Source organism: Carya illinoinensis, chromosome 5 (genome assembly GCF_018687715.1).
Source record: "Carya illinoinensis cultivar Pawnee chromosome 5, C.illinoinensisPawnee_v1, whole genome shotgun sequence".
NCBI classification, from domain to species: domain Eukaryota; kingdom Viridiplantae; phylum Streptophyta; class Magnoliopsida; order Fagales; family Juglandaceae; genus Carya; species Carya illinoinensis.
The window spans coordinates 48,208,347-48,216,049 of NC_056756.1; the positions used below are offsets into that span (position 1 = coordinate 48,208,347).

The 7,703-nt window shown below is 36.7% G+C and overlaps 1 long non-coding RNA gene across 1 annotated transcript; it reads left to right on the top strand.

Moving 5' to 3' along the window:
• Positions 1 to 749: 749 nt before the first annotated feature.
• Positions 750 to 3,193, top strand: LOC122311410. The gene is made up of 2 exons (XR_006242780.1): positions 750 to 1,499; positions 2,945 to 3,193. It is a non-coding gene; the product is annotated as an uncharacterized LOC122311410 (long non-coding RNA).
• Positions 3,194 to 7,703: the final 4,510 nt, after the last annotated feature.

Consider the following 7,703-nt stretch of genomic DNA (forward strand, 5'->3'; position numbering starts at 1 on the left):
ATCGAGTCTCAAAGTTGTAAAAACACCCTTGCACTCGAGGGGGTGTATTAACATAGACCCAGAAGATGCCTAAAAAAATATCATTGCAGGAAACTCACGTACTACTGTAGGAAACCGTAGACAATTTTTCTCTCTACTTTTGCCTCAAGTTGTAACTTCCTTTTATTCCTTTGGATTTTCTAGAATGTTGTACAAACTGTGTATAAATACACTGCAATAGTATAAAGCAATATATGTTGAATTCCAGAAATTATGCTTTTCTAATACTCCTCCCCTTCCTATGATCCTACAATAAGATCCTCTATTCCTTGCGACTAGAAACCTTCGGCATGGGTGCGCAACGGTGGTTGTTCCAGGCAGAAGAACATGAAAATGAGAGAGAGAGAGAGAGAGAGAGAGAGAGAGAGAGAGAGAGAGAGAGAGAGCTTGGTGAGAGAGAGCAACTTATGTACGGTGGAGTGAGTAACCGAGGTGATGGTGGCGTGGGGAGTAGCGGGATGAAGCTATGGGGGTTGGCAGCTGGTAGTAGCTGGCTGAGGTCGACAGTGGCTGAAAAAATGAAGAGCTTGGGGAGGAGTCACTTGCTCAGTTTTTGGGTGTAAAAACAGAGGATGTTTGTGGACGTGCATGGGTGGTCGAACCAGGAACTGAGTGTACATCAGTGGTTTCCGTTGTGCATGGAGGAGTCGTGGTTGCTATTTGTGTGGGTAGGTGTTTTTGTGAGATGGAGGTTGGAGGTTTTGGCTGGGCGGAGTTTCCAACGTGGGAGAGTCCTCGTGCAGTTGGGGCGGTGAACATGGAGTGAGGGGTTTCTGCGTGCTTCAACTTCTAGCAAAGGTGGTGGTGGTTCTTGGTGCCACCGAGGGCTGAGTAGAGGAGAAAGGGCTGTTGTTTGGTTCCTCAATCATGGCTGAGGGAGCGATGGGCAGTGCTGATCCCCTTTGGCGTGGTCTCGAAAGAGATGTGGCAACGTGAAGGGTTGGACATGGGCGTGAAATTTGAGGTGTAGGCTGGTTTTGAGGAAAGAGAGGAGTTGCGGCTTGCTTGCTGGAAACTCATTGAAAAAATTGACATGTCTATCAGGTAAGAAGAAAAATAAGATAAAAATTTTGGGTGAGAAGCTACGGGGAGGAGAGAAATACAGGGAGAAGTAGGGGTGTGCATATATTTTTATAACCCGCTTGACCCGCTTGACCCGATCAAATCCACCCGATAAAGGTCGGGTTATAATTGAAGCGGGTCATTTGAAATGATATGCGGGCGAAACCGCAGCTGAAGAACAACCCGTGCTCTCTCACACACCTCAGTCCCGACTCCATCTCCTTCGTCTTCAACCCTAGCCCCCCTCCCTCTCTCTCTCGACTTCTCTCTCACCAACGTGATCTCTCTTTCTCTCGCTCTCTCTCTCTCTCTCTCTCTCACAGACGCTTGCGTGGGTCTCTCTCTCTCTCTCTTCGACCGCAGCTCCAATATCAGCTTCGGCGTGGGTCTCCAAGGAGGTATGTTCCTGGTTTTTACTGATTTTCGAGTTTGGCTAATTGGTTTTTACTGATTTTCAAGTTTGATTCTGTGATTATGAATTTTTGGTAGATTATTATGAATTGGGGCTGTGTTTTGGAGCTTGTTTGTGAAAAAATCCAAGTCCATGGTGTTTTGATGCTCTAGTTTTGTATTAGAAGCCAATGGTGATGTGATTTAGAGCTGGTTTTTGTTTGGGTCTGTGATTATGAATTTTTGGTAGATTATTATGAATTGGGGCTGTGTTTTGGAGCTTGTTTGTGAAAAAATCCAAGTCCATGGTGTTTTGATGCTCTGGTTTTGTATTGGAAGCCAATGGTGATGTGATTTAGAGCTGGTTTTTGTTTGGGTCTGTGATTATGAATTTTTGGTAGATTATTATGAATTGGGGCTGTGTTTTGGAGCTTGTTTGTGAAAAAATCCAAGTCCATGGTGTTTTGATGCTCTGGTTTTGTATTGGAAGCCAATGGTGATGTGATTTAGAGCTGGTTTTTGTTTGGGTCTGTGATTATGAATTTTTGGTAGATTATTATGAATTGGGGCTGTGTTTTGGAGCTTGTTTGTGAAATGGAAGGTTAAGCATTTCTTATGGAAGGCTGGACAAGAAATTCTACCAACTAAACTCAATATTTTCAAGAGGAACATCACTGATAATAGATTATGCCCAATTTGTGAAAGAGAGGTTGGGTTATTTGTGCATGCCTTGTGGAATTGTTGTGCAGTCTCAGATGTTTGTGCTGAAATTGATAGCACAGTACAGAAGTGGTTGGGCAATGAAACTATTTTCATGGACTATGGATAAAACTAATGACAAGCTTAATGCTGAAAAGGTTGAGTTAGTGGCTTATACAATGAGCAGAATATGGTTAAGAAGAAACTCTCTAATTTTTTAAAACAGATTTGAGCATCCAAGAATGGTGCTACTGAATGCAAAGCAATTTCTACTATATTTTATTACAGCCCAAAATTATCAATAAGAGAGTATGCAATCAAGAAGAATAGAGAGACCCTTGAGCAACTTGAAAAAACCAATTGGATTATTATGTAAGGCCAACTGGGATGTTGCAGTAGATAATCAATTAAAGAAAATTGGGATTGGAGTGATATCGGAAATAATGAATGATATTGGAGTAAATAGAATGGGAGTAAAGACTGCAGAGTTTTTCTTTAATGTAAAATAGAAAAACAGATAGGAAGTCATAAGTGTTGGAGCTTACAGTCTTGCACTTTATGCTATCAAATGGTCTTAATTTTTTCTATTCAGTTCAAATTGTTATGGATGGAGTAAGATCGAGTGAATGTATATATGTTGATGCTTTCACTTTATCAGAAAATTACATGTTAGATACTAACATACATTATTGAAGTTTTCATAATGTTTTTTTTTTATATAATTTAATAATAGTTGTTTCTTCTTTTTTTCCAGAATTTGATCCCCAATCAAGCTTTATTTATGTTGATGATGAGTGACTCAAGACTTATGGTCTATTCTATATTTGTTGTTAAAGATTCCTGTTTGAGGACTGTTTATTTATAGTTCATGAATTTGTTTAAAAGGGCTGTAATATTTTTCATTGATAATATATATATGGACGTTCTATTCATGTTTATTGTTTATGTTATGGATGGCCTATGGGATGTAATGTAGTGGATGAATGAATGAATTTCTTATATTTGCTATGGATCATAATATATATATATATATATATATATATATATATATGGACATTACATTCATGTTTATTGTTTATTGTTTATGTTATGGATTGGCTATGAGATATAATGTAGTAGATGGATGGATTAATATTTATTGAGAAAGGCTCTGGAAAGGAAAAACTGGAAATATTTAGTGAGAAAGGCTCTGCACTAAAAAAAAAAAAAAAAAAAAAAAAAAAAACGAATTTAACCCGACCCGAACCAATCGGGTCGGGTCGGGTCATTATGGCTGGCTCTGGGTTGCGGGCCACAACGGGTCGGGTCAATAAATGTGTTGGGCGGGCTAGTTGTTCAGGCCTAGGGAGAAGAAAGATAGAAAGGATAGAGAGAAGAAACTGTCGGGGGTTGTGGGGAAGAAGGGGAGAAACGTGCTACCGTCCATGTATGGGGACTACTGTGAGCGGGTTTTTGCATTAAGTGTGTGTATATTAATTTATATATAGAAAGTTGAAACCTAGAGAAAAGGAGGAAGGTGCATGGTTTGGAGTTTTTACGGGTTTTCTCTTGGGTTCTTCTTGGGTTGGGTTTAGGGTGATGGTACGGGCTTAAGCCTTCGTCCATCCGCACGGGTTTCTGATCCTTTAGACTTTCAAAATAAAATCTAGCCCATCAATACCATCGTAACACTTATTTACTAAACCGGGTCTTAAATAATTTTTGGACACATGGGTGAATTAAAATTTCCTGTTAACCTAGAGGATTATAGCATGTGGGCTCATCCAAAATTATCCCATAAACTCCCAAATGAGGTGTTCGAAATATTGGCACTTAAACGTAAATTAATTTATACCCCAAAACAAAATTCATATACCACCAAAATAAATTTTGGATCCGTGGCCTATTAAAAAAATACTTGTTAAAAAGCTCAAGTGGACTTTCCATACATATTAACCTTTTAAAAAAATTTATAGAATGCGGGCTTGGCCTGAGCTTGGTATTGGGCCCCAGTGAAGCATTGTGAATGAAATCTTAAGTTGTGAGCTTGTGGTTTGAATTGTCTTGTAATTGTTTGTTTGCTTAGACCCACTTTTAACACTGTTATCATTTCATTCACTTAATTACCTCCTGCATGTCATTAAAAATTTCAATAACTGTCCTCTAATCATCTTTATGCTGAAAATATGGAAAATTGGGGGTTTTCGTGTATAAAAAAAAAAAAAAAAAAAAAAAAAAAAAAAAAAAAAAGAAAAGAAAAAGCTTTTGTGGGTGTGTGTATCACGATCCCATGTCGAGATAGGGCATTATTTCGATGAAACTCTTCTGATCACTCAAAAGAATATAAAACTGAGTAATATCTCATGGGTTGTCGCTGCGTGACAACAAGCTCAGATTTATTGTCTCGGGCTAATTCTATGGCCTCTTTGGTCATATATGCACCGAGTGCAGAGCTGGACATCATTCATTATGAAGTCATGCACGGTCGTTACCTGTGGTGTGACAAAATGAGCTAGAGTGTGTGGATGGTCCATAGGAGAAACCATGGTGCACACCTTAAATAAATGGAGACTTTTCAAAAGAAAACATGATTTTGAGTGCATGGTGTTTTCTATAAAATCTGGGAAGGTAGTGATGTTTTATAATAATGGTAAATGTTAGAATTCTCTGTAATTCCCATTGTTGCATAATTTTGCATTTTCCCATGCTTATATTTTTGGGTGTTAGTTTTTTGTTTCACTTATTCAGATTTTGCGAAATCTCACGGTCTAAATTCCGATCGATTTTCATTTCCTATTTATGAACCATTTCTAATTAATCTTCTAACTTAACTGATCATACGTTGGAGCCTCATGAAGCGTAATAAATGAAAATACTTTCATCAAGAAAGGCATAAACTGTTTTTCATTTTTCATTTTTACCTTCAGCTATGAATTAGAGTTTTAATTTAAGTTCTAAACTATCAATGAGATTCTCCTTTTTCTAATAAAGTACTATCAATAAGCTTCATTTTACACCTTCGATCCACTCCATTTTTAACTGTTTAAGATTAATGTATTAAATGATCAATATTTGGTTAACCTTAATAGGTAGTCATGTGAAAATCAACATTCATCCTAAAAGTTTAAGTTCATTAGAAGATCTAGATTTAATTATTTGTATTACATTCTTAACATTTCCCTAACATGTGAGCTAGACTCACCATCAATGGGTGGTCCAACACATGGAATATTTAATTAAATAGGATAACGTGTAGAGTTAGGATTCGAACTCAGGACCTCTGGTATGATACTATGTGAAAATTACCACTTATCTCAAAAGTTTATTAAACTGATAAGAATATGTAGATTTAATTATTTGTATTATATTCTTAACAGGAAGATCTTAAACAACAGAAGAAATTCAAAAATATAGATACTTTAATATGCAAATTGAAACCTTAATTTGTAGCTTAGAATACTAAGTAGAAATGAAAAAACAAGAAAAAAGAGAGAGAAAAAAAGAAAAGAAATAGTTTGTAGATAAAAAATTATATATTTTTTTGAATTTCTCTAAGCAGATGAAAAGTATAATTACTCCATAAAAGTGGATATTAATACCGCATCTTTCCAAAGAGATAGACGTGGTAATTAGCTAGTTATATCATTTAACGATAGGTCTCATTGTAGTAACACCTCCTTCATTCTTTAATTTTGTGATTCGCACCTGATGATCAGTACTAATATTGTTTTAATGGGTTCCCTATATGGAGGATGTCCCATGTGGGTCCATTAAGCCCACATGAAGAGAGGGTTTAGACCCAGTTTAATTAGGTTTATTAAAACCTAAGTGTTGCTTCTATTAGCAGAAGAGAGTGTGTGGAAAAAAAGGAGAAAAAATGTCTGAGAGATTGGGGAGAGGAAGAGATAGCAAAAAACAGAAGAGTTTGTCCAGTTTCAATCAAAGGCTTGGATTGGAGTCGTCTGTGGTTCGATCGAACTGAAATTTAGCAGGCATGTTCAAAACTCAAGGCTCTATAATATTAATGGTGAAGATCGGATTTGGAGTAGTATTAATGGTGATAGTGAACAGTAACACATCTCTTAGGTGAAATCTCTTCTTTCACACTGTTTGGTTGCCAAGAAAGTGTTTTTCTTGAGATTATTGTTGATTGTATGCCTCTAGTGTTATTTAGAGAGAACATTTGTATACACATCATTTAATAGAGAATATTCTCTCCCGTGGTTTTCCCCTTAACATTGAAGGGTTTTCCACGTAAAAAATTTTGGCTCTTAGTGTGTGTATGATTTTTTTTAGATTATTCTCTATTAAATTACTTCTTAACAGATTCACACAAAGTGAGAGAGAATTATTTTGATTGTTTGGTAATTGATTTGGTTATTTCAAGTTGCTATTTATATTTCTTCCAACAAAGTGGTACCAGAGCCAGGTCATAGCCATTCAATACTTTGTGTTGAATAATGGAAGTTAATCTGAGTAGAATGGTTACTCTGAATGATTCTAATTATCACACTTGGAAAGGAAAAATAGAAGACCTTTCATTTGTGAAGCAATTTCATTTACCGGTGTTTGCTTCTGAGAAGCCTGAAAATAAATCTGATGAAGAATGGACTTTGCAACATTGACAAGTTCATGGGTACATCAGACAGTGAGTAGATGATAATGTTTTGAACCACATTAGTGGGGAGACACATGCATGTACACTCTGGCATAAACTTGAACAGTTATATGCTCGAAAGACTGGAAATAATAAAATGTATCTGATCAAGCATTTTGATGTCTTTGAGATACCAAGATAGAACTCCGTTGACAGATCACTTGAATACATCCCAAGGAATAATTAATCAGTTGGCTAGAATGGGTATCAGGTTCGACGATGAGGTATAGCATTTGTGTTTTCTTGGTATATTTTTGAACTGTTGGGAGACATTCAGAATGTCATTATCTAACTCAGCCCTAAAAGGTGTAATCAATATGGATTTGGCTAAAAGTAGTGTTTTGAATGAAGAGATGAGAAGAAAATCACAAGGTTCTTCTTCGCAATTAGAGATCTTGGTTATAGAAAACAGGGAGAGAAGTAAGAGCAGAGATCCAAAAAACAGAGATAAAGGCAGAAGCAAGCCAAACAAGTTTGCTAATGTTGAGTGCTATCATTGTGGCATGAAAGGGCATATCAAGAAATATTATAGAAAGTTAAAGAGAGAATACAAGAGGAAAGGGAATGAGAAGAAGGACGTCGATGAAAAGAAGGATGATCAAGTTGCCGCCACTACTACCGAAGACTTCTTCATTGTTTATGATGATAACGATGTTGTAAACATTGTTTGTCATGAAACTAGTTGGCTGATTGACAGTGGTGCTTCATTCATGTTACATCCAGAAAGGATTTCTTCACAAATTATGTCCGATGACTTTGGCACACTAAATATGGGCAATGGTGTCTTGACTAAAATTATTGGCATTGGAGATGTGTGCTTGGAAACTAATAACGGCACAATACTCGTTCTTAGAGATGTGAAGAACATTCCTAATAT